The sequence below is a fragment of the Pteropus alecto genome, unplaced genomic scaffold, assembly GCF_000325575.1.
Source record: "Pteropus alecto unplaced genomic scaffold, ASM32557v1 scaffold12, whole genome shotgun sequence".
Lineage (NCBI taxonomy): Eukaryota > Metazoa > Chordata > Mammalia > Chiroptera > Pteropodidae > Pteropus > Pteropus alecto.
In genome coordinates, this window is record NW_006432669.1 from 1,403,630 (window position 1) to 1,410,560 (window position 6,931).

Consider the following 6,931-nt stretch of genomic DNA (forward strand, 5'->3'; position numbering starts at 1 on the left):
GCTAAAGGAATCTATCACCGCTGAGCCAGAATTATAGGAAATGTTGTAGAAACTTCTTTAAGAAGAAAAAATACAAGACTCACTGCATATTAAAAGACACACACAGACTAAAAGGAAGGGGATGGAAAAAGATATTGCTTTGATGGACCTAGAAAGTATTTAGTCAGAAAGAGAAAGATAAACACTATATGATTTCATTTATATGTGGAATCTAAGGAATAAAAAGAACAAACAAATCAAAAACATACTCGCAAATATATTGGACAATTTGATGATGACAGAGGAGAGGAGAGTTTGGAGGGCTGGGAGAATGGAGTGAAGAGTTAAAGAAGTACAAATTAGTAGCGGATGGATGATCATGGAGTTGGGGAGCACAGCACAGGGAATGCAGTTAGTATTAATATGATGGCTAGGTAGAGGGTCAGGAGGGGGAGGGAACAATTGAGGGCATTGTTCTGATGAACTATATAGATGTCTAATCAAAGTACTGTATACTTGAAACTAATTAAAAAAAAAAGAGTATCTAAAATTACATTTATTATTAGTCTGTATGTAGCCACAGAGAGGAGAGTTGTAGCCAAAGACAGGAGTATAAAAAGACATTTAAGGATAAGGACAGTTGGCAAGCCAATTTACTTGGTAAAAACCAAGTAGTTAAGTCTGTCCAAAGTTTGGTTGTTTCAGAATAAGGGGGATTGTGGTTGATCAGCCTTATGACTGTTAAGTGACAAAGAAGGTCCTGTGCTAGTATAATTAGTGATGTGCACGCCAAGGGTGGGGCAGTAGGAGGGGTCAGCAATAGTGTGCAGTAATGTGTAAGTGGAAGCTCTATCTGTAGAGTATTTAAAAAGAAAAGTCGGTCTGCTTTTTAGTGTTACTATATACCTGAAATTAAAAAAAAAAAATATCAGTGATAAAATATTCCTCTGTAAGAAGATTTGGTCTAAATTCTAAAAAATTCCCACAGCTATTGTTGCTTTAATTAATTTACTATTGAGTTTTAATTTGGAGTTTGTAAACTCCAAATTAGCACATTTTAATTATTCATCTTTTAATAAGCTTTGTGGTCTAAGAGGTAGTTAACTCAGAGAGCTTCTAGTTGTATAGTGGGGCCCCAAACAGGCTACATGTTTGTTTTAAGAGTACTTTCTTAAGAGTTTGGAATGATCCAAGTTCATCTCAGGTACAGTTTGTCTCCAACCCCTGAGGTACTACATATTCCTATCTTTAAACAGATTTGGAAAAGTAATGCTAGCACAGTAACTAAAAACTTGAAGAAATAGAACTTGACTAAATTTTTTCATGTATAACATTTTCCTTAGTCTGGGTTCTATAGGGGATCTTTCGAGGGACTCTGAAACAACTGAAATCGATGCAAACAGTGTACATGTATGTATACATGTGTATTTTTAAAAAGAGGTTCCAAAAGTTTATTCAAAGAGTTCTGTGACCCCAAAACAATAAAGAGCCACTGGGATAAAGCATATCCAATGTCTCTTCTATATGCTTTGATGTTTTATAATACACAGAGTGAAATGAAGAAACACTTTGCCGAAAAAGTATATGAGTTAAAATAACAGTCATATATGAAATATATGTCACTCTGAACTATGAAATGTAGTTTTGCAAAAGGTGAATTTGAAAACTACGGAGCTTTATTAATTAAGAGCAAAAAGGATAAATAAATGGTCCTATTTGCAAGTGATTCCTTTATATATATAAATTTTATGGATTGCATAATCTAGAATATCTGAAACATCATTTCATTGTATTTGAATAAAAGTCTGGTCTGTAACAGCTACATGGATAACAAGGTATCATTCTAGATCTGGAGTTGGAATCATAGAATTTTAGCATGGAAGGGATAATAGTAGAGTCTAAACTTTGTTCTGGCTTCTAGCATTAACTTTAGGCTCACATGATATAAAATAATTGCCTAATGATATGTCTGTAAAAGAATAATAATAGCTAAAATTTATTGGTGTTTACAATATGTCGAGCACATGCTTTTATGAAATATTTATTCTTACATTAATCTTATCAAATAGGTACTATTATAGGTCCTATGTTACATATGAAGGAACAAAGACCTAGAGAAATTAAGAAACTTATCCAAAAAAATATAACTTGAAGGTAGAAACTAGGATTCTAACTCAGTCATTCTGCCTCCCTCCAGGGCCTGCTCACTTAACCACCACCCTAAATTGACTCCTTGTCATGACTTTACCTGTTTCCAAATATCCTATTACCATAGTTTCTTGATAGATCCACTTCTATCCCAATTTGATAAACACCTATCTTTTGATTAAATACTTCCAGGAAGGAAATTCTCCCTCTTTCCTCAATAGTCCATTATAGTAACTAATTCTTCTTTAAAGGAAGCCATTATTAAATGTTTTATGGAAGGCTAACAAGGTAGGCGCTGGCTCAAATATCACACTAGATAAGTTCTTTTGTGATCATCGATTTTATAAACACAGGAACAAACTGGGATTAATGAAAGATCTGGGTGGGATATAATTGATCACAAAGAGGAGCCAGTATATGTGTGTATTTGTGTGTGTATATGAGTATATGAGTATGTATATAGATATATGCTATAGAGAATTTTGAAAAATCATTTGACTATTCCTTGATGTAAATATTTAGGATTAATGGTAAGTATTTACCCTAGGAATGCTGGAAAATAGAGCCTGATACAAGGATTTACTGAAAGTACTTTTTTTGGGGAGTGTGATCCTAGGGAGCATGTGAGGGACAGAGCTGGGAACCCAGCAAAGGATAGAGAGCCAGTATAAGGATGTGTTATCAAGCTGGCCACTGCTTCAGGTGACTGGCTGCTTAATTCAGTTAAAATCACCTGAGGAAGACTATGTAACATATTTCAGGATCCTTTGTTGGAAGATGGAAAGGGGATCATTTATGCATGGACTCCCATCTCCCACTGGTCAAAGATTTACCACAGGGTGTTTAATCTCTCAAACTTCTTTCTGGGTTTTAGTCTACACTAAAACTTGAACTAAGAAGCCTCTGGGTGGGAGGAGAGATGTAAGAAAGGCCTAGGGCTAGACATTGTCAGATTGCTCCTGTGTGAAGCTGGTTGGAGCCATTTAGAACTTGTTGCCCCCACAGTGGTTAAAAGAGATGGGCAAGGCCCAGAGAATCTAAAGTGGAGCATGGGAGGTGTTATAGAGCAAGTAACATTATATGATAGATTCATAGTTTTTTGTTCTTTTGGCCTCCTTTCCTATAAGGATTTCAATGTTCTATATATATGATATTCATTAGATCTAATAGAAGATTCTCAAGCTTTCATTATCTGCTCATTCTTTGGATATTTATGTACTAAGATTCATTGAATGTGACAGGCCCAGCATAGGGAAATGGGGAGAGAAATATAAATATGAGAAACAGATCTCTGCTGTCATAAAGCTTACTGTGTTATTAACTCTGTGCCTACTACACTACTAGCACATCGTAGGCACTTTTAAAAGAAATAAAATGGTCTTCTAATACAATCAGTATTAAATGAGTATTAAATGCTATGCAAATCTTAAATGACCAGAGGAGTCTCCCACTAGGTAAACTACCCTATTATCCTTATAGGAAGTATCTTACCCGCAGGCTGTAATGGCTTGTGCCTGTCCTGGGAGTAAAGACTGTTATCTCTGTACTACCTAGGAATAGGGGAGGCTGAAATTTAGACATCTTTTTATATTTATCTTTGTACTTAAGGTGCTTTCAAGACATAAGTGAACATTCTAGGAGCTGGAGTCAGGAGCATCACAAGCAGCAGCAGCAGCAGCAGAACCGGTGGCCACACCTATCTATACTAATCTGGCAGAAGGTAGAAGATGCTCTGTCTTACTGCTAGCACTCTTTCGTTGAGCATCCCATTGGCCAAACAACTACCAACTGATTCTACCAAAGGACTTGTCTTCAGGAACCAACTTGTTTCAATTCTTCCACAGAAGCACTCAGGTGGGAAATATTTGGATTCATTAAAATCTTTGATGCACGGTTAGCTGTATTCTGTTGGTCACAAGGAAAATGCCATGCCAGGGACATATTTATATGGTAATAAACTTTTCAATGCTCTCGAAAGCTGCTGACATAAAAACCTGAATAAAATTATTCAAATGATAACATTTTGGAGGCCAGGCAAGTCTTCCTAGTCCCATTGAGATTTCCCTCACTCCAGACCCATCTTCTGGCCTTATGTGACAATGAAGCCCTAGGTAACATCATGCTGATTACTTCCAAATTAGCTGATGTATAGGGAGCTGTCACTGTTCTTTAGTATTCACATTAAACATTCAGGGTCGAGTGACCAAAGCATGCCATGTGTTATGGGGGCAGTCAAGGTGGCAAGGCTGCCGGAGGCTTTCAAGGAGAACTTTGCACCTGTTGGGAGTGGTGGGGCCATTGCCTAACTGTGATAGGGCAGAGGCTCTGGGCTGGGAGCTGGAAGGACAGAAAGAAACAGAATTGGTTGTTCAAAGAGCTCGCTCTAGTGGCTGAGCACAAAGTCCCCCAGTAGCAATTCCTACCTTGCTCTCCAAAGAGAATTTCATGATTCAAAAAAGTAACGATTTCTTCTGGAGAACAAATCTGCAGGCCTGGCGCTGCTATTCCCAGAAGCCAAAGGTTGAGTTGGAGAGAAACCGCCTGGGAGAGAGCATCTGAGGCATTGCCTTGCTTGCAGGACTGCTTTAGGGATCAGCTATGCATTGCTCTGCGTGGGGTAGGGGTAGGTCGAGATGGAAGCTGGTAGGTGGTGGTGGTACTGCCGATTGTCTCTCTGCTTTGAGGGGAAGAAAAAGAAGAGCAGAAGAGTGAAGGTACACAGCTGGGGCGGGCATGGGGGAGGCGAGTGTAGGTTCTGCTGCTGCAGAGTGTGTTGGGGTGTGTGTAGTTTGGGAGTCTTAGAGGGTGTGGGTACATTAGTTACTGGAATAGGAGGTGGACTGGCTGGTTGGAGTCGCAAATCAAACCCCACATCGATCACTCATTCCCTTCAGAGTGCCTCTCTGTCATTTCGATAAAAATGTTTCAAACAATTTGGGGGCAGGGACAGAGGAAAGAGAATGTGCCAGGTTACCTTTCTGGTCTAATACTCCTCCCTTCTCCAAAAGATTGTCAGATGACCCAGGGTCCAAAAATGTATGGGGAAAGTAGTTGGAGCCCTCTCTGTGTGGCGCATTTGGAATTAAGAGGTACACATTTGGTGGTGTAATCTTCACGCTAGATACTAACCTTGGGATCTCAGAGAAACCATTTTCACCTCGATGTGCCTCAATTTCCTCATCTGTCTTAGAAGAGTAACACGTGCTCAACCTCGGCGCGGGGCTGTGGTGCAGTTGCGACTGCAAGCAGTGTGTGTGCTCTCTCTGAAGTCTGCGCCACGTTTTGCCAGAGGCAGGAAGGCACATTGGTGTTATCCTCAAGCCCCGAGAGACCGGTAGAGGAAGACTCGAGCTCTAAAATTAGTCCAGCTTTCAGGCCCGGCGCCGGGAGCGCCCTCCAGCCCGCCGCGCCTCCTTCACAGCTCCCCTCCTCTCCCACTCCCTCTCCCCTGCGCCGCGTTCCGAGATCGCTAGTCATCCCAGACGCCCTTTTCTCTCTCTCGCCCTTTTCTCTCGCGGTTGGGGAGGAGACAGCGAGAGAGATGTGAGAGGGGGAGATGATGGAGAAGGACTTGTCCGTGCGTCGGCGTCGGCTGTGATGGAGAGCTAGGAGCAGCGAGGTGGCGAGCAGTAGCGGCGGCGGCGGCGGCAGCTCGGAGCGGACACGAGAGTCGGCGCTCCTCCCGGTAGGCTGCGCTGTGATCTGGACTGCGGATTGGGATCTCGCGCCCCTGTGCCCCTCCTCCCGCTGCCGTTCTCCTCCCGGCATCCCTCCTCCGCCTGCAAGCCCCCGTGGCGGCGGCAGCGTCCCGAGCGCCGAGCGCCTCCGCTCGCGGCTCCAGTCCCGGCGAGCGCGCAGCGAGCTCTGCAGCGGCGGCGGCCGGGTGGCCAGCTCGCACTGGGCAGGAGCGCCCGGAGAGGAAGACCACGGAGGAAGCGCCTGGTGGAGCAGTGGATCGCCGGCGGAAGCAAGGGTGCGTGGAGAATTTTAGAGTGATTTTTTTTGGCCGCCTGGTGCATCGTCTGGAGCGCGCTCTCGGGAGCACAGCTCCAGCTGCCGGGTGCATATAAGCTGCGAGGTGGGCTCGCGGAGGCAAAAGCCGGCGGAGCGCGAGGGGAAACTTTTCACCTTGTAAAGTTCCTGCCCTGGTACGTCTTCCAGCCGCCGTCGCCGCAGGGACGGGAAGGAGATTCGGCCCTACGGCAGTAGCGGGGCTATTGGCATGGAGAGTTGGCTAAGTTTGGGACTGAGGATTTGGGGACGAGGCTCGAGGGGCTTGGGGATCGGTGCACTCATCCCGGCCCCCTCTCAGCCCCAGCTGCTGGGGCAGGTGGATAAGAGGGTCCAGGCGGTGAGTCTGCTTGGTGGCTTGTGCCGGTTGGGCGCAGCGGGATTGTTCAGATGCTTATGGATGCACTTGAGGGACCCGGAGGCGCAAGTTGGGTTGTCTCTTGGCTAGGCGTGGGGCCGAGCTGTGAGCCCAAATGCACTTTAGCCAGGGAGGGGAAGGATTTACCAGACAATCAGCGGGTCTGCTCCACACTTGATTCCGGCTTGCGGGGGTCATGGGCAGGGGGAGATTTACTGAATGGCAGCTGCTCTCGGATTGGAGCGACAGTCTTTTACGCCTTGGCGGGAGGAAGGACTTTTCCTGCTATCTTGACAGGGAGAAAGAAACGGAGTGCTTGGGAAGAGTGCATGATTTTTGGCGGGCGTGAGTGAAGGTTGCATGTCTTTGAAAAGCAGCGCGGGCCTGACTGTCCTGGGGGGTGCATTGCAGCCTTCTCTGGGTCTGGGGGCAGGA

General features: G+C 44.5%; 1 protein-coding gene across 1 annotated transcript in view; it reads left to right on the forward strand.

Annotated features, from left to right (window-relative positions):
• The first annotated feature begins 5,617 nt into the window (after positions 1 to 5,617).
• Positions 5,618 to 6,931, forward strand: part of FAT3 (FAT atypical cadherin 3) — a 603,882-nt gene continuing 602,568 nt past the window's right edge. Inside the window, exon 1 of the mRNA XM_015585981.2 lies at positions 5,618 to 6,100. The gene's annotated coding sequence lies outside the window, so the exon portion shown is untranslated. The remainder of the gene's footprint in view (positions 6,101 to 6,931) is intronic.